This window comes from Arachis hypogaea, chromosome 15, assembly GCF_003086295.3.
Source record: "Arachis hypogaea cultivar Tifrunner chromosome 15, arahy.Tifrunner.gnm2.J5K5, whole genome shotgun sequence".
In the NCBI taxonomy this organism is placed as follows: Eukaryota; Viridiplantae; Streptophyta; class Magnoliopsida; order Fabales; family Fabaceae; genus Arachis; species Arachis hypogaea.
Window position 1 is genome coordinate 49,921,409 of NC_092050.1, and position 19,822 is coordinate 49,941,230.

Consider the following 19,822-nt stretch of genomic DNA (forward strand, 5'->3'; position numbering starts at 1 on the left):
TAATTGTACTTCCATATTTATATTAGCCATCCTTGTCTCTTGTAGTTTATCCTTGAATTCGGCTAACTACTTTGTCAGAAAATCCAATTACTGATTGAATTCAGCAGCTTGTTCTACAGGACTGAGTTCAGCAGTTACTGTTTTAGCCTCTTCTTTCATGGAAGGGTCACTGCTTAGGTATAGATGCTGATTTTTGGCAACTGTATCAATGAGCTCTTGAGCTTCTTCAATTGTCTTTCTCATGTGGATAGATCCACCAGTTGAGTAATCTAGAGAGATCTGAGCTCTTTCTGTAAGCCCGTAATAGAAGATGTCTAACTGAACCCACTCTGAAAACATTTCAGAGGGGCATGTTCTTAGCATCTCTCTATATCTCTCCCAGGCATCATAAAGAGATTCATTATCTCCTTGTTTAAAGCCTTGGATGTCCAGCCTTAGTTGTGTCATCCGTTTTGGAGGAAAGTATTGATTCAGGAATTTTTTCATCAGCTGTTTCCATGTCTTTATGCTAGCCTTAGGTTGGTTATTTAACCACCTCTTAGCTTGGTCTTTTACAGCAAATGGGAACAGTAATAATCTGTAGACATCCTGATTTACTTCCTTATCATGTACTGTGTCAGTAATTTGTAAAAACTGTGCCAGAAACTCTGTAGGTTCTTCCTGTGGAAGACCGGAATACTGGCAACTTTGCTGCACCATGATAATGAGCTGAGGATTCAACTCAAAGCTACTGACTCCAATGGAGGGTATACTGATACTACTCCCATATGAAGCAGTAGTGGGATTAGCATATGACCCCAGAGTCCTTCTGGACTGTTCATTTCCACTTAGATCCATGATGGAGAAAGGGAGATGATGTAAAATAGAGAAGAAATATTTTTATTTATTTAATTATTTATTTATTTCGAAAATAGAATAAATTAAAATAAAATAAATAAAAATAGGTGAAGATTTTTGAAAAATGGAAAGAGAGAAAAAAAATGGTTAGGAAATTTTGAAAAAGATATGATTTGAAAAAGATTTTAAATTTTGAAATAAAAAATCTGAATTTTAAAAGTAAATTTCGAAAATTTGCTTTAAAATAGAGAGAAAAGATATTTTTGAATATAAAGAGGAGAGAGAAAAACAATAAGATAGCACAAGATTTAAAATTTTTAGATCTAATGCTCCTTTTTTTTTCGAAAATTTTGGAGGGAAAACACCAAGGAACACCAAACTTAAAAATTTTAAGATCAAGACACAAGGAAAACTCAAGAACACTTTGAAGACTCACAAGAACACAAGAACATGAAGGAAGAACACCAAACTTAAAATTTTTAGAAAACTAAAATAAGATTTTCGAAAACCAAAGAAAAATCAACAAGAAAACACCAAACTTAAAGTTTGGCACAAGATTTAATGTAAAAATTATTTTTGAAAAAGAATTTTAAAAAGAAGGTACCCAATTACCAAGAACACAGACCAATGCTCTAGCCAATTGGGCAGTAAATGTAACACTTGTTTTGAAAAAGTATTTTTAATAACTAAGAATAAAATTTTTGAAAAATAAAATAAAAAAAAGGATTTTAAAAAGAAAATTTTAACCAAAAACAATATTAGAAGACTCTAAACCAAAAAAAGAAAAAAATTTTTCCTAATCTAAGCAACAAAATAAACCGTCAGTTGTTCAAACTCAAACAATCCCTGGCAACGGCGCCAAAAACTTGGTGCACGAAATTGGAAATCACAATTCTTCACAAATTCGCACAACTAACCAGCAAGTGCACTGGGTCGTCCAAGTAATACCTTACGTGAGTAAAGGTCAATCCCACGGAGATTGTTGGCTTGAAGCAATCTATGGTTACCTTGTAACTCTTAGTCAGGAAAACAATAAAACAATTCACTTATCAAATTTGATTGCAAGGAATAAAAGAGCATGAAATAAATACTTATTATGCAGTAATGGAGAATATGTTGGAGTTTTGGAGATGCTTTGTCTTCTGAATTTCAGCTTTTCTTTTGTATTCCTCTTCCCTCATGCATGAAAAGGTGCAAAGTTCCTTCCATGGCAAGCTCTATGTAAGGTGTCACTGTTGTCAATGGCTACTTCCCATCTTCTCAGTGAAAATGGTCCAAATGCTCTGTCACAGCACGGCTAATCATCTGGAAGTTCTCGATCATGCTGGAATAAGATTGACTATCCTTTTGCATCTGTCACTACGCCCAGCACTCGCGAGTTTGAAGCCCGTCACAGTCATCCAATCCCAGAATCCTACTCGGAATACCACAGACAAGGTTTAGACATTCCCGATTTTCATGAATGCCGCCATCAATCTAGCTTATACCACGAAGATTCTGATTAAGAAATCTAAGAGATAATCATTCATTCTAATGTAGAACGAAGGTGGTTGTCAGACACATGTTCATGGATTGAGGAAGGTGATGAGTGTCACGGATCATCGCCCTCTCCATAGTTAAGCGCGAATGAGTATCTTAGAGAGGAACACGCATGTGTGAATGGAAAACATAAGTACTTGCATTAATTCATCGAGACGCTGCAGAGCTCCTCACCCCCAACAATGGGGTTTAGAGACTCATGCTGCCAAAAGATACAAAATTCAGATCTAAAATGTCATGAGATACAAAATAAATCTCTAAAAGTTGTTTAAATACTAAACTAGTAACCTAGGTTTACAAAAAATGAGTAAACTATGATATATAGTGCAGAAATTCACTTCTGGGGCCCACTTGGTATGTGCTGGGGCTGAGACTAAAGCTTCTCACGTGCCTGGGCTGTTTTGGGCGTTCAACGCCAGGCTATAACCTGTTTCTGGCGTTGAACTCCAACTTGTAATGTGTTTCTGGCGCTGGACGCCAGACTGCAACATGGAACTGGCATTGAACACCAGTTTACGTTGTCTATCCTTGAGCAAAGTATGGACGTATATATATTGCTGGAAAGCCCTGGATGTCTACTTTCCAACGCAATTGGAAGCGCGTCAATTGGACTCTTGTAGCTCCAGAAATTCCATTCCGAGTGTAGAGAGGTCAGGATCCAACAGCATCAGCAGTCCTTTTTCAGCCTGAATCAGATTTTTGCTCAGCTCCCTCAATTTCAGCCAGAAAATACCTGAAATTACAGAAAAATACACAAACTCATAGTAAAGTCCAGAAATATGAATTTTGCCTAGAAACTAATGAAAATAAACTAAAAACTAACTAAAACATACTAAAAACTATATGAAATTAACCCCAAAAAGCGTATAAAATATCCGCTCATCAGTTAACTGTTGGATTGTTATCTAATCACTAACACCAATCCCTTTGAACTAAGTGGGTTGCAACTCGTGAATAGATCTAACATTCCAACTTGTTTGACTTTCCTTTACCTAGTAAAGGATAACTAAACAGAATAACCTTTTATTCATATTATTTGAATTTTCTCAATTTAATTTTCCACCTACTTAACTCAACTTCTTGGAACATCTGATTAATAAAATAGCACACTTTTCTGCAACTCGTTGGGAGACGACCTGGGACTTAAACTCCCAGTAATTTTTAATTTAAACTCTCTGTGACGTATTTCTAAATTGATAGGCAGATTTTCGGTGTGTTAAGAACTATACTTGCAACGTAACTATTTTAATAATTTTTAATTCACCAACTTCTGTTCCTCATCAATTTTTGGCGCCGTTGCCGGGGAGTTGCAATAGAGTGCTAAAGTTATTAATTAGAATTTATTTATTTGCATTTTATTTTATTTTGCTACTATGAGCTCCATGTTTCTTTCGTCAAATGACGCGTTCACTTCCTGATCCGCGCTTGCTGATATTCGATCCTGAAATTGAAAGGACTATTTCCCGAATAAGGCGAGAACAGCGTCGGTTAGTCCGCTCTGAGGGCGGATCTGAAAGTGAACTTGAGGAAGAAACCAGCTCCCGTTCTACTGATTCGGTTGTTTTACGTGCAGAAGACATGGCAGCTAGGAGAGTTACCATCCAGGAGGAAGGAGCCCCTGATTTTACAATGCAACTGTTTCAAGCGCATCATCCAGCGGTAGCTACAGATTTTGAAATAAAGACCGCACTGCTAAATTTGATGCCCAAGTTTCATGGCCTACCTGCTCAAGAGCCTATCAAGCACTTGAGAGATTTCCAGGCAGCCTATTCTACTGTCAGGCGTGATGGTACTGATGAAACTTCAATTTTGCTGAAAGCTTTCCCGTTTTCTCTTGAGGGAAAAGCAAGAGAGTGGTACTACACTCAACCTCTAGCAAATGTATCCAACTGGGATACACTCAGAAAGGAGTTTTTGGAGAAATTCTTTCCATATGAAGTTACTGATAAACTGAGGAAGGATATTTCCACAATTGTTCAGGATGACAATGAGACTCTCTTTGAATACTGGGAGTGCTTCAATAATCTTCTGGAAGCATGCCCCCACCACATGATTGACAAGATAATGTTACTTAGCTATATCACACAGGGCATGAGGCCCCAAGATAAGACCACATTGGAAAGTGCTAGCAATGGGTCTATGAAGAAGTACAAGACCACTGATGAGGCTTGGCAATTGATTAGTGATTTAGCTGAATCTATTAGGAACCACAGACAAAAGCAAGGCCGTTCAAAAGCCGTTGCAGAAGTATCCTCTAGCAGAGAGACTGCGGCTCTAGCTCAGAGTATATGTGAGATGACCAACTTGCTGAAGCAGATGCAATTGAATCAACAACATGCTCAGCAAGCTAAACCTCCTCCACCACAGCAAAACCAACAACTGGTCCCGTAAAGAATTTGTAGAATCTGTGCTGATTATAGCCATTACACTGATGAATGCCCGCAGCTCCAACAAGAAGACAACATGGTGGCATCCACTCATAACTTCTATGACCGCCCCAACCAAGGGTACAATCAAAGTGGAAATAATAACCATGGATGGCAGGACAATTCTAACTAGAATTAGAGGGACAACAATAACAGAGGAGGCACAGATAATCAGAGAAATCAGAGATGGAATAATAACAACAAGAGGCAGCAGAATCAACCTTATAGAGCACCTCACCTGAGGCAAAACCAAGGACCACAGAACAATCAACAGCAGACCTCTCAATTTACTCATTCTTCTGTATCTCCTAATGAAGAGCTACTACAATCTTTTGAGCGAAGACAACAGACCATGGAAAATAACATCATGAATAGTATTAATGCCAGTCTGAATGGTCTCACCTCTACTTTGTAAGCTCTTATGTCACAGATTGGATCAACGCAAAATTCCAGTAACCAACCTTCAAGCTCCACTGGAATCCCCTCTCAACCATTACCTAATCCAAAGGGAGGCATTAATGCCATCACCCTAAGGTCTGGAACCACACTGCAGGAGAGGAATCAGGATGAACCAAGCCCATCAAAACACACCTCAGCTGAAGAGGTAGTAGAAATAGAAGATGTTGAAGAGGAAGAGGACATACAGGACATAGCTGAAGAAGAAATAGCTCAACCACAGGAGGAAGCACCAAAAGGCGCAAACACCACAGAAAATGCTACTCTTATTCCATTTCCACAACTCGCAAAGAAGCCCAGGAAGCAGCTGGAACCCGACTCCAAAATGGTAGAAATATTCAAAAAGGTTGAGGTAATTGTTCCTCTTTTTGATGTTATTCAACAGGTACCTAAATATGCGAAGTTTCTAAAAGACTTATGTATCCATAAAGACAAAATTAAAGAATTAGAAACTATTCCTTTAGGTAGTTCTATATCTGCTTTAATGGGAGGATTACCGAAAAAATGTAGTGATCCAGGTCCTTGTATAGTTAGCTGTACTATTGGTCGTGTAGTAATTTATGATTGCATGTGTGATTTAGGAGCATGTGTCAGTATAATGCCTTTGTCTATATATGATATTTTGAGGCTCCCTCCCTTAAAAAGGTCGGCAGCTCGTTTTGTGTTAGCAGATAAAAGCATTATTACAGTGGCTGGAGTTGCTAAAGATATTTTGGTGAACATTAAAGGGCTTACATTTCCTACTGATTTTTATATCTTGGAGATGCCCCATAATGATTCAGATAAGCCATCATCAATCCTACTTGGAAGACCATTCCTAAAGACATCAAAATTCAAATTGGATGCCTTTTCAGGAACATACTCCTTTGAAATAGATGGCCGCATAGTAATCTTCAATCTGAACGGAGTCATTGACAACCCCCCAGAAGATCGTTCTATCTTTCAGTGTGATGTCATAGATGAAAGTGTAGCTAAAGTTCACAAGGAAGAGTTAGAAGAGAGGTACACTGGATAAGGTCCAAGTATGGGGATCCTCTTAACTGACAATGAGGGCACTTCGTCATTTTCACAAGCTCCAGATAATCCAGAACCTGCCCATGATCAAAAGTTAGAATTGAAGCCCCTCCCTCCACATCTCAAATATGCTTATCTTGAAGATGAGCAGAGGTTTCCAGTTATCATGGCAAGGGAACTTACTTCTCAACAAGAAGAGTAGTTACTTGATGTGCTGAGGAAGCATAAGAAGACAATTGGGTGGAGCTTGGCAGACATAGTCGGCATCAACCCTCAAGTATGTGAGCACAGAATATTTTTAGAAGAGGGAGCAAGACCTGTCCGTCAACCCTAAAGAAGATTGAATCCCACCATCTTAGAAGTTATCAAAAAGGAACTGACTAGACTATTGGAAGCCGGTATCATATATCCCATTTCAGACAGTGAATGGGTAAACCCAGTACAAGTGGTGCCCAAGAAGTCTGGAGTCACTACAGTGAAGGATGAGCATGGAGAGCTCATAGCATCTAGAGTTCAGAATGCTTGGAGAGTCTGCATTGATTACAGGCGTCTCAACCAAGCTACTCGTAAGGATCACTACCCACTTCCATTCATTGATCAAATGCTGGATCGCCTGTCAGGTAAATCACATTATTGCTTTTTAGATGGTTACACAGGTTATTTCCAAATTCATATAGCTCCTGAGGATCAGGAAAAGACTACATTTACATGTCCTTTTGGGACTTATGCTTACAAGAGAATGCCCTTTGGCTTATGCAATGCACCAGCTACCTTCCAAAGGTGCATGATGAGTGTTTTCTCTGACTTTATTGAGGACTGTATTGAAGTTTTTATGGACGATTTTAGCGTTTATGGTGATTCTTTTAGCCTTTGCTTAGATGGATTATCTAGAGTATTAGATAGATGTGTTAATACAAACCTGGTATTAAATTTCGAAAAATGTCACTTTATGGTAAAACAAGGGATTGTATTAGGACATGTGGTATCTAATAATGGCATTTCTGTAGACCCAGCAAAGATGAATGTTATTTCTAGTTTACCTTACCCCTCTTCTGTGAGGGAAGTCCGTTCGTTCCTTGGCCATGCAGGTTTTTACAGGAGATTTATTAAAGACTTTAGTAAGGTCGTACTTCCCTTATCCAGATTACTGCAGAAGGATATTGAGTTCGAGTTCAGTGAGGATTGCAAACAAGCGTTTGATAAGCTGAAGACTGCTCTGACTCAAGCTCCAATTGTGAGAGGACCAGACTGGAGCCAGCCGTTTGAAATCATGTGCGATGCTTCCAACCATGCAGTAGGAGCAGTGCTGGCTCAGCACGAAGGTAAGGATCCTTTCGTTATTGCTTATGCGTCTAAGACTTTAGACACTGCCCAGTCCAACTATACTACTACTGAGAAAGAGCTTCTTGCTATTGTTTTTGCTCTAGATAAATTCCAAGCTTATTTACTTGGTACTAGAGTAGTAGTGTATTCGGACCATGCAGCTTTAAAGTATCTATTAGCTAAAAAAGAATCCAAACCAAGACTTATACATTGGATACTGCTGTTACAAGAATTTGATTTGGAAATAAAGGATAGGAGTGGTAATCAGAATTTAGTGGCAGACCACTTGAGTCGCCTTGAGCATATTAAGGATGATTCTACTCCTATAGATGATAATTTTCCTTTTGATAACCTGCAAGCAGTATCTGAGGTAGTCCCTTGGTATGCACCTGTTGCTAATTATTTAGTTAGCCGCACATTTCCTCCAAATTTTTCTAAGCATCAAAGAGACAAGCTGAAAAGCGAGTCTAAATATTATACATTGGATGACCCATATTTATGGAGATGTGGCGCTGATCAAGTAATTAGATGTTGTGTGCCTCAATCAGAATTCCAGTCCATTTTAGAGGCCTGTCACTCATCTGAGAGTGGAGGACATTTTGGTCCCCAAAGAACAGCTAGAAAGATCTTAGACTGTGAATTCTGGTGGCCTACTCTTTTTAGAGACACTGCTGAGTTTTGTAAATCTTGTCTCCTATGCCAGAAATTTGGTAATATATCCAGGAGGGATGAGATGCCTCAACAAATTATGCTTTTCTGTGAAATTTTTGATGTTTGGGGCATTGACTTCATGGGTCTATTTCCAAATTCTAATAGATATTTTTATATATTGTTAGCTGTGGATTATGTTTCCAAATGGGTGGAAGCAATTCCTACCCACACTGATGATGCTAACACTGTTGTTTCCTTTGTGAGAAACCATATTATATGTCGCTTCGGATCACCACGAGCAATCGTGAGCGATCAAGGCACCCATTTTTGTAACAGGAGACTAACAGGATTAATGAAGAAGCATGGGATAATTCATAAAGTTGCAACAGCTTACCATCCCCAAACTAATGGGCAAGCCGAGGTGTCAAACAGAGAAATTAAGCGTATCTTACAAAAGATAGTAAAGCCTCATAGAAAAGACTGGAGCACCAGGCTACAAGATGCACTCTGGGCATATAGAACAGCATACAAGACACCCATTGGGATGAGTCCTTTCCGCTTGGTTTATGGAAAAGCTTGTCACCTCCCAGTTGAAGTAGAACACAGAGCTTTTTGGGCAGTTAAGGAGTGCAACATGGGAATTGAGAAAGCCGGAGCTGAAAGGAAGTTGCAACTGCAGGAACTGGAGAGCCTTCGCCTAGAAGCTTATGAAAACTCCAGAATATACAAGGAAAAGATGAAGGCTGTACATGATCAAAACAACAAGAAGAAAGAGTTCCAACCTGGGGATTTAGTCCTCCTTTACAAATCTTGACTAAGACTCATGCCAGGTAAGTTGAGATCAAGATGGGAAGGTCCATACAGAGTAGAGAAGGCCGAACCGTACGGAGTTTATCACCTAAGCCATCCTTCAAGCTCTGAACTCATTAAGGTTAATGGACAACGCCTGAAGCTATACCATGGCGAGAAGGTGCAGAGAAACAAGGAGCTTGAGATCTTCCTCTTGGAAGATCCCCACGCAGTAGAAGATTGAGCTAGTGGAGCGTCCAACTTACGGACGTTAAAGCAAAGTGCTAGGTGGGAGACAACCCACCATGGTATGATCATTTTTTCTTTATTTTTAGTTTTTTCTATTCAATAACTCTTCTCTTTCTTAGTACATTCGTGCATCTGCATTTACATGTTTTCATTTTCAAAAAAAAAAAAAATTTTGCTACGCGACGCGATCGCATCAACGATGCATCCGCATCACAGGGAGAGTAAAGAAAAATAAAAAAATAAACAGAAAGTCACGCTGGAGTGTGGCTGGAGGCATGCCAATGGCACAAATCAACCCACGCGACCGCGTCGCTGACGCGTCCGTGTCGCATGGGAATCATGGCCTCGCATGCGACCGCGTGCCCTGAGTTTTCGACGTAAAAGGATGCACAATGAAATATTGTGCGAGAGTGATGCTGGATTGGTGCTGGAAGCACAATTCTTATCACGCGACCGCGTCGCCGACGCGGCCGCATCATCCATTTTCTGGCGCACACTCACGCGATCGTGTGACCCACGCGATCGCGCCGTCCCAATTTTGGCAAATAAATTAATTTGAACAGAGAGTTGTGCTGGTGCGGGGCTGCACTCGCGCCAGAAGCATAACATGGGTCACGCGACCGCGTGACCGACGCGATCGTGTCACCATACTTGAAGCGCATCCACACGAACGCGTGCCCCACGCGGCCGCGTCGCATGCGCCGCACAGCTCAACCTAAAATTGCCACATATCTTATCTTTCTCTCCTCCAAATCCTAATTTTCCTTTTTCCTCCTTATTTCTTCCTTCTCCCTTCCCCCTTCTATCTCACCTTTCACTCTCTATCTCTCTCACCTCCATTAACAAGGTTTTACTTTCTTCCTCCATCCTTCTTTTTCTATTATTCTTATTATTTTATATGTATTTTCTTTTCTTTTCTTTTTCTTTTCATTATTCATATTTTCTTTCTTTTTCTTTTCCTTTTTACATGGTGTTAGAAATTTACTTGTTTTTCTTTTTTTTGAGTCATTATCCCTCATTATATGCTTGTGGATTGTTGCAAATTATTTGACAATTATTTTTATTCTATTTAAGGGATTGCTTGCATGTTCACCTTCATATTTTCTATACCTTATTCAACATGCATGCTATGTGTTTGTGAAAAAGCTCAAACGGCATTATGCACTTCTCTATGTTGTTATACTATTCAATGCTTGCTTTTCACAACTTTCCTTTACTATTGTTTTAATTGAATTTAATTGTCAATACAAACGTGATGGTTTGTTACAAAGTATTGCTTGGTCTATGCTACTCATGCCCTTTGCCGGCATGCCAATAAACACCTTGCAGTCACTTGTCTTTATATGCACTAGCTATTTTCCATTGTTGGCTTTTCACATGTACTCGCGAGCATGTGTTAATGTCAGTATATCTTAATGTGCATCCATCCCCCTCTTTTCCGTTTCCTTCCTTGCTGTATATCTCTTTGAGTTTAATTTACTTTCTCTTCCCTTCTTTCAGGATGGCCACCAAGAAAGGAAAAGAGAAAGCTACTTCCAAACCACCAGCAAGAAGAGGGACTAAAAGAGCATTAGTGGCAGAGCCTTCTTCAACCGCAGTCAAGCCCTCAACAAAAAGAGTTAAGAGGATAATAAAGGTTGATGAGAAGGAGAAAGCCTTTCCAGCAAAGGACACTACGCGATTTACCAATCGTTACTGTGAGCAGATGTTCCCTATCCTAGCAGAAAGAAACTATAACAATGAATACCTTCTTATCCTCCCGTCCAATATTGCTTCCTTTGTTGAGCCACAAATTGAACGAAGATAATGGGGTTTCCTACGGAGACAGCCAAGGCAGGTCAATCTTTCTTGGGTAGTTGAGTTCTACTCTAACTTCTACATGCCAACCCTGCAGTCTGTTTATGTCTGGCAGAAGCAAGTCCCCATCACAGAAGAGGCCATTCAGCAAGCTCTGAGTCTTCCCCCTATTCCAGAAGGAATGGACGCCTTCCAAGAAGCCGCACTTAAGCGCCAGAGGTACCAATTTGACTGGGACTCCGTTCTCGGAGTTATCGCATTACCTGGCAGTCGTTGGATCTACGGATACCACCGTACCCGCCCTAAGGGAATCTTGGCTTCAGCACTTACCTTGGAGGCTCGCGTCTGGGCACAGATCATGTCCCATTATGTCTTTTCGAGCACTCATGAGTCCTCCTTCACTACGGATATGGCTGTTCTACTGTGGTGCATCCTTACATACCAACCTCTGCATCTCTCAAGACATATCCGGAATGCTATGGGACACGTACAAATTGTGGACAACTTACCTTTTCCCGCCTTGGTCTCAGATCTTGTCTCAGCAGCCAGAGTCTCCTACAGAGCTGGGGACACCAAAGCCGTGCTTCCACGGGATGATCAGTATGTCCCTAACGGGAAATACCTCAAACTCCAAGCAGCCACTACAAGCCTTCCTGCTACTCCAGTTGAAGATAATCCTTCTTCAACACCACAAGTACCTACAACTGATGAATTGCTCCAACAGATAATCGAAAGGTTGGATCGGCAAGAACAGAAAGCAAAGATGAGAGAGCGCCATAATGAGCGCCGATTCAAACACCTCAAGGACCTACTCAAGGGACACTTCAAGGACTTGGATACCCCGGACTCCACTTCTTTTACCAGCACAGGGAGCCATAATGGTCCCGACTGTGGAGATACTGCCACCAGCCCACCCCTGTTCCTGACAGACGGCACCGAGGACGGTGCAAAGCCTTAAGTGTAGGGAGGTCGGTCAGTACCTGACTTCCGGAGGTAATTTCTCTTCTCTAGCACCAATAATTAGGATATTTAATTAGATTTTCTTTCTTTTATAGAATAGAATAAATTGCATAGGTTAGGATAGTTGCATGCATGTTCTACTTGATTGAAAAGACAATAAGTTTCTTTTAAGACCCTATCTTTGGAACAAAATTTCACTAATTTTTCAAAATTTTTATGATAAATTTGCTTGAGTTGTATTTGGAACATGATATTTGAGCTAAAGAACACACAACCTGTGAAAGATTTGAGCCTTTATGTATTGTTACATTATTTAACCATAATTATTTCATTCTTGTGTGTTTACTTCTCTATGATTGTAATCTATATTTTGTTTTATCTTATATGTCCAATATTTATTATATTTGCATGCTTGCACATGATTGAGGCCATTATTTGTTTAAACTCACTTATCCAAATTAAGCCTACCCTTTTCAATTACCTTTGTTAACCACTTTGAGCCTTTAAATCCCATTTGTTCTATATTTTACCACATTACTAACCTTAAGCTGAAAAATAATTGTATATCCCAAATTGAATCTTTGGTTAGCTTAAGATAGAATTGTGTGTGCTAGTTAAGTATGGGAAATTGTGGGAACAAAAGTTGTTAAAGGAATGTGTCATGAGAATTTAATGGGAATTTGGATACCTACTCATGTGAAACTATAAGAATAAAAAAATCTATGTGCATTGATAAGCTATATTTATTTTAATGTTAAAAAAAATAATATATATATATATATATATATATATATATATATATATATATATATATAAGGGTACAAAATTACCCCAATGTTAAATTCAGAATTCAAAAATCAATGCACATATGATAGAATCAAATATAAAGTTAATACATGAGTATGGATAGAAAAAGGGAATTCTGGGTAGCTAGGTATGAACTTTAAGATTACATTAAAAATATATAGGTTGGGTTGAAGCTTGGGTTAATTAAAGATTCAATTTATTAGCTCACTTGACTAAATGTATACCCCTACCTGTACCTTAGCCCCATTACAACCTTGAAAAGACCTCATGATGTTTGCATTGGTATATTAACTGTTGTTGATTGGTTGGGAGAAGAACAAAAGTTAGAAAGCATGATTAGAGAAGGATAGAGTGATTACCATATACACTAGAGATTAGAGCGTATATACATTATCAATGAGGGTTCAATGCTTGAATTTTCATGTTCCCTGCTTTCATGAGCTATCTTCTTGCACTTTTATCTGTTTTATTGTATAATGATAGAATTAGTGGAATTTGATTTGTAATTGTTTTGAAGAGCTTATTTACTTTTGATCAAGTGGGCAAGAATCATATAGTTGCATTTATTTATATATATATAGGCTTGCATTGCATTTCATGAATTTCTACATGTTCATACTTATTTCCTTATCTCCTTCAATTAAGCATGAGGACATGCTAATGTTTAAGTGTGTGGAGGTTGATAAACCACTATTTTATGGTTTATATTGTGTTTAATTGTGTGGTTTTATCATGATCCTTACCCACTTATTCATCAAATTAGCATGAAATTATAATTCCTTCCTGAATTTATAACATGTTTGAAAACTGCTTCCTAGAGACTTTAATTATGTAATTTTAATTCTCCTTTATTCTATTCGATACCGTGATCTGTGTGTTGAGTGTTTCAGACTTTATAGGGCATGAACGAGTTGGAAATTGGGAAGGAAGCTAGCAAAAATGGAAGGAACACAAGAATTTGATGAGATAACCAGCGAGAAGTGACGTGGTCGCATGGCTCACGCGACCGCGCGAAGGAGAGCAAATCGCAGTGACGCGGCCGCATGGCTCACGTGGCCACGCGGATTGGAAAAGCTAAAGTGACATGGTAGCGTGGACGACGCAAACGCGTGGCAAGGAAAAATGCGAATGACGCGTCCGCATGGATGACGCGATCGCGTGACATGTGCGATCTGCATAATCTGCAGAATTCGCTGCGGGCGATTTTGGACCTTATTTCGACCCAGTTTTCGGTCCGAAACAGCAGACTAGAGCCAGAGAATATGCAGAAACAAAAAAAAGAACATTCATTCTATACAGTTTGAAGTTTCATATCTAGTTTTACTCCTTTAGGTTTCTTTCTCTAGGTTTTAGGAATTTTAATTTTCAATTGGTCTTAGCATTGGAACATTGAGAAGAGTTATTTCCTCATCAAGACTTCGTCATTCTAGTTCGTTCTCTTAACTTGGTTTTATTCTTCCATGTTCTTTGCTTTGTTCAATTTTGTCATTTGAATACTGATGAGCGGATATTTTATACGCTTTTGGGGTTAATTTCATATAGTTTTTAGTATGTTTTAGTTAGTTTTTAGTTTATTTTCATTAGTTTCTAGGAAAAATTCATATTTCTGGACTTTACTATGAGTTTTTGTGTTTTTCTGTAATTTCAGGTATTTTCTGGCTGAAATTGAGGGAGCTGAGCCAAAATCTGATTCAGGCTGAAAAAGGACTGCTGATGCTGTTGGATCCTGACCTCTCTGCACTCAGAATGGAATTTCTGGAGCTACAAGAGTCCAATTGACGCGCTTCCAATTGCGTTGGAAAGTAGACATCCAGGGCTTTCCAGCAATATATAATAGTTCATACTTCGCTCAAGGCTAGACGACGTAAACTGGCGTTCAACGCCAGTTCCATGTTGCAGTCTGGCATCCAGCGCCAGAAACACGTTACAAGTTGAAGTTCAACGCCAGAAACAGGTTACAGCCTGGCGTTGAATGCCCAAAATAGCCCAGGCACGTGAGAAGCCTTAGTCTCAGCCCCAGCACACACTAAGTGGGCCCCAGAAGTGGATTTCTGCACTATCTATCATAGTTTACTCATTTTCTGTAAACCTAGGTTACTAGTTTAGTATTTAAACAACTTTTAGAGATTTATTTTTCATCTCATGACAATTTTAGATTTGAACTTTGTAATCTCTGACGGCATGAGTCTCTAAACTCCATTGTTAAGGGTGAGGAGCTCTGCTGTGTTTTGATGAATTAATGCAACTATTTCTGTTTTCCATTCAAACATGCGTGTTCCTATCTAAGATATTCATCTGCGCTTGATTATAGAGAAGGTGATGATCCGTGACACTCATCACCTTCCTCAATCCATAAACGTGTGTCTGACAACCACCTCCATTCTACATCAGATTGAATGAGTATCTCTTAGATTCCTTAATCAGAATCTCTGTGGTATAAGCTAGAATCCATTGGCAGCATCCTTGAGAATCCAGAAAGTCTAAACCTTGTCTGTGGTATTCCGAGTAGGATTCTGGGATTGGATGACTGTGACGAGCTTCAAACTCGCGAGTGCTGGGCGTAGTGACAAACGAAAAAGGATAGTAAATCCTATTCCGGTATGATCGAGAACCTACAGATGATTAGCCGTGCGGTGACAGCGCACCTGGACCATTTTCACTGAGAGGAAGGATGGTAGCCATTGACAACGGTGATCCACCAACACACAGCTTGCCATAGGAGGGACGTGCGTGCGTGAAGAAGAAGATAGGGAGAAAGCAGAGATTCAAAAGATGAAGCATCTCCAAAACTCCAACATATTCTCATTTATTGCATAACAAGTAACCTTAAATTCATGCTCTCTTGTTCATTTGCAAGTCAATTGATAACTACAAATTAATATCCTGACTAAGAGTTGCAAGATAACCATAGCTTACTTCAAACCAACAATCTCCGTGGGATCGACCCTTACTCACGTAAGGTATTACTTGGACGACCCAGTGCACTTGCTAGTTAGTTGTGCGGAATTACATAGTGTGAAGTAATTTTCGTGCACCAAATACTTTCATGATTATTTAGTACAAGGATTATTTCTTCCATTTTAATTTATTTTCCATTCCAATAATCATGTCTTCTTTTAATTCCCTTTCATGTGTTATGGATTTATTATTTACAATGAGTGAGTAGTTCCCTCACTTGATGGGGAGTTGATTGAAAGGAACTCTTGAGTTGGAAGGATTGAAAGAAAGTTTGTAATTGGGTTAACTGTTGGAGTTATCTAATCACTAACACCAATCCCTTTGAACTAAGTGGGTTGCAACTCATGAATAGATCTAACATTCCAACTTGTTTGACTTTCCTTTACCTAGTAAAGGATAACTAAACAGAATAACCATTAATTATAAATTAATCTTGAAATCGTCCCATCAATAATAGAGATTCCAACTAATCAACTCCCAGTCAAGGCTTTTATTCATATTATTTGAATTTTCTCAATTTAATTTTCCACCTACTTAACTCAACTTCTTGGAACATCTGATTAATAAAATAGCACACTTTTTTGTAACTCGTTGGGAGATGACCTGGGACTTAAACTCCCAGTAATTTTTAATTTAAACTCTCTGTGACATATTTCTAAATTGATAGGCAGATTTTCGGTGAGTTAAGAACTATACTTGCAACGTAACTCTTTTAATAATTTTTAATTCACCAACTTTTGTGCCTCATCATGCTCTATCAAACATTGTTTCTCCTTTGGCACAGGGGATATGAAAACTCCCTGGGTCCTTTCTTTTTGTAGGCAACTCTGGTTGAATGAGGGCACTGCACTCCTTGTTCATCACTATAGTTTGGCCTCCCTTGAGTGAGCTTTTCCTGGGAAGCAGTTCCTTCATATACTTGATGTATGCAGGCATTTGTTGGATGGTCTTGATGAATGGTATGTTTACATGCAGAGATGCAAACAAGTCAAGAAATCTTGAGTATATTCTCTTTTCCACAGCACCGTTGAGTAGTTGAGGAAAGGGTGCATAGAGTCTCAGCAGCTCCTGTTGTGAGATTTTTGGTTCTTGGTGATCTTTTTCCTTCTCCTCTGCTGAGGTATCTCCAGGTTGTTCTGACGGCTTGTTTGGCTTGTCCTCAGTCTCCTTATCACTTATAGTGACCATCTTGCAATCTTCCCATCTTACTTTCTTTGTTTCTCCTCTCGGATTTTTCTCTGTGTCACTTGGGAATCCATCTGTAGGTTTGGGAATCTGCTCAGAGAGATACCCTACTTGAGATTCCAACCTCTTGATGGTATCTCCTTGGTTCTTAAAATTCACTCGCACTTCCTCCTTGATTGCCTTGTTGTCTTGAATCTCTTTGCCTATGCCTTCAAGTAGATTCTCAATCCTTGAGAGTCTATCATCAAATGATGGTGGATTGGGATTAGAGGTGGAGGGATTAGAAATGTTATTTTGGTTTTGATATGGATGTGGAGAGGTGTTGTTATGGTGGTGTTGATATGTTCTCTGTGTGAATTGTTGGTGAGCTGCATTGTTGTTGGGGTTGTGACGTCTCTGATCTTGGCCTTGATCTTGTTGATTCCCCCATCCAAAGTTTGGGTGATTTCTCCAACCAGGGTTGTAGGTCTTGGAGTATGGATCATGGTTTTGCCTAGGTGAATTCCCAATGTAGTTGGCTTGCTCCTGACTACCCTCTGCTTCTTCATTCACTCCTTCTTGGGTTGCTGATGAAGTGGTGATTGCTACTACTTGGTTCCTCTCCATCTTCTTGGTGAGGTCAGCCAGCTGCTTGGTAATGAGATTATTTTGGGCCAGCAGAGCATCTACATTGTTTAGCTCCATCACTCCTCTAGTGTTCCCTCTTTCAGAAGCATAGAAATAGTCATTTTCTGCTACAGTTTAAATGACATCTATGGCCTCCTCAATGGTCTTCTTCTTGTTCAGAGATCCCCCAGATGAGTGGTTTACTGCTTTCTTTGATTCATAAGAAAGGCCTTCATAGAAAATGTGTAGCTGCACCCATTCATTGAACATATCTGGTGGACACCTCCTTGTCAGGTCCTTAAACCTCTCCCATGCTTCATATAGAGTCTCACCATCTTGTTGCCTGAAAGTTTGGACCTCAGCTCTCAGCCTGTTGATTCTTTGGGGAGGATAGAATCTGGCTAAAAATTTTTTCACCACATCTTCCCAGGTTGTCAAACTCACCTTCGGAAAAGACTCCAGCCACTTGGCTGCCTTATCCTTGAGTGAGAATGGAAATAAGAGCAGTCTATAGGCGTCAGGATGAATACCATTAGACTTCACCGTGTCACATATCCTCAGGAAGGTGGTTAGATGTTGATTGGGGTCTTCTTGGACTCCTCCGAACGAACGAACAGTTGTTCTGAGCAAGGGTGATGAGCTGCGGTTTTAGTTCAAAATTATTGGCATGGATGGTCGGCTTTTGAATGCTACTTCCACAGTTTCCTGGGTTTGGATTGATGTAAGAGCCTGAAACTCTTTTCTCGTCCCCAGCATGATTTGCTCGACCTTCTCTGCCATGGTTGTGAGCCTCTTCTTCATGATGGTTTTCCATGTTTTCTTCCATGTTTGGTTCAAAGTATTCCTCCTCTTCTTCGGCACCCACTACTCGTTTTTCTCTTGCTTCCCTCCTTAATCTAAGGAAGGTCCTCTCAGGTTCTGAATCAAAGGAAGTTGAAGCCTCGCTTCTTCTCCCTGTCATACAACCAACAAGGTACAAGCAAGGAAATAGATCCAGAAAGTATTTCTGTTAGAATTACTGTTAGTGTGAGTGATGCAATATATCAAACAGTTAGTGGGTCAGTGAACTGAATTGTAAATAACTAAAAGAAATGAAAAAGTAGGGGGAAGGGAAGAAATTAACTAAAACTGAAAGTAAATTACTCAAACAGAAAATTAAATCAAACAAACTAAAAGTGCTCAATCTAGTTATCCTCCAATTTAATCATTGTTGATTCAAAATCAATCCCCGACAACGGCGCCATAAACTTGATACGCGGAAAACTTGTCTCGCAACAAATTTTCTTTGGCAAGTGTACCGAATTCGTCGTCAAGTAAAAACTCACAATAGAGTGAGGTCGAATCCCACAGAGATTGATTGATCAAGCAACTTTAATTAAAGGAATGTTCTAGTTGAGCGAACCAGAATTTGAGTTGGGAATTTGCAGAAAATTAAATGACGGGAAAGTAAATAGTGGAAATAGTAAATGCTGGAAATAAAGAGCTGAATGTAAATGGCAGAAAGTAAATTGCAGAATCTTAAATTGGGATGGGGCAATTGCTCATAAAAGTAAATGGCAGAAATTAAAGAGAATGGGTAAGATCAGAAATGGGGAGTTCATCGGGCTCAGGAGATGTTGCATTCTCCGGATCAAGTTCATTTTCATCTCTTACTCAATCAATGCATTCATTGATCTCCTTGGCAATCTTAAGTGATTGAATTACAATTCCTTGTAATTCAATCTCTCAAATCTTTATCAATAGCCAATTCCTTGGTCAATTGCTCATGAGGAGAGATGAAGTATGGTCACTGATTATACCACATGCATTTCCCAAATCAAGTGTTGGAAGGATTATAGTCACATATCCATCCACACCCAATTTGGTCCAGCATGAGAAAGCATTTCTAGCATGATCCCTTCATTCCTCTTTCAAGGTTCAGAAGAGATCCAAGTATGAATAGCTTCTTTTCCAAGATAACTACCCAATTAAATGAAGATCGAAAGCTTTCTAGTAAAATCAAGAGAAAAGATAGAAGAAGGAGAATGAAAACTAAAATTGATCCATCAAATTACAACAGAGCTCCCTAACCCAATGAAAGGGATTTAGTTGTTCATAGCTCTGGAAAATGAAAACAAAGATGGAGAATACATGCTGAAAGTAAACTAGAAGTGCAGAGAAAGTAAAATACAGAAAGTAATTCTAGGCCAAAGGCTCCCTAAAGTTTTCAGCCTCCTAACTAATTC

At 39.4% G+C, this 19,822-nt stretch overlaps 1 non-coding gene across 1 annotated transcript; it reads left to right on the forward strand.

The window, feature by feature from the left end:
- Nucleotides 1-17,862: 17,862 nt before the first annotated feature.
- Nucleotides 17,863-17,969, forward strand: LOC112753161 (small nucleolar RNA R71). The gene has a single exon (XR_003177557.1). It is a non-coding gene; the product is annotated as a small nucleolar RNA R71 (small nucleolar RNA).
- Nucleotides 17,970-19,822: the final 1,853 nt, after the last annotated feature.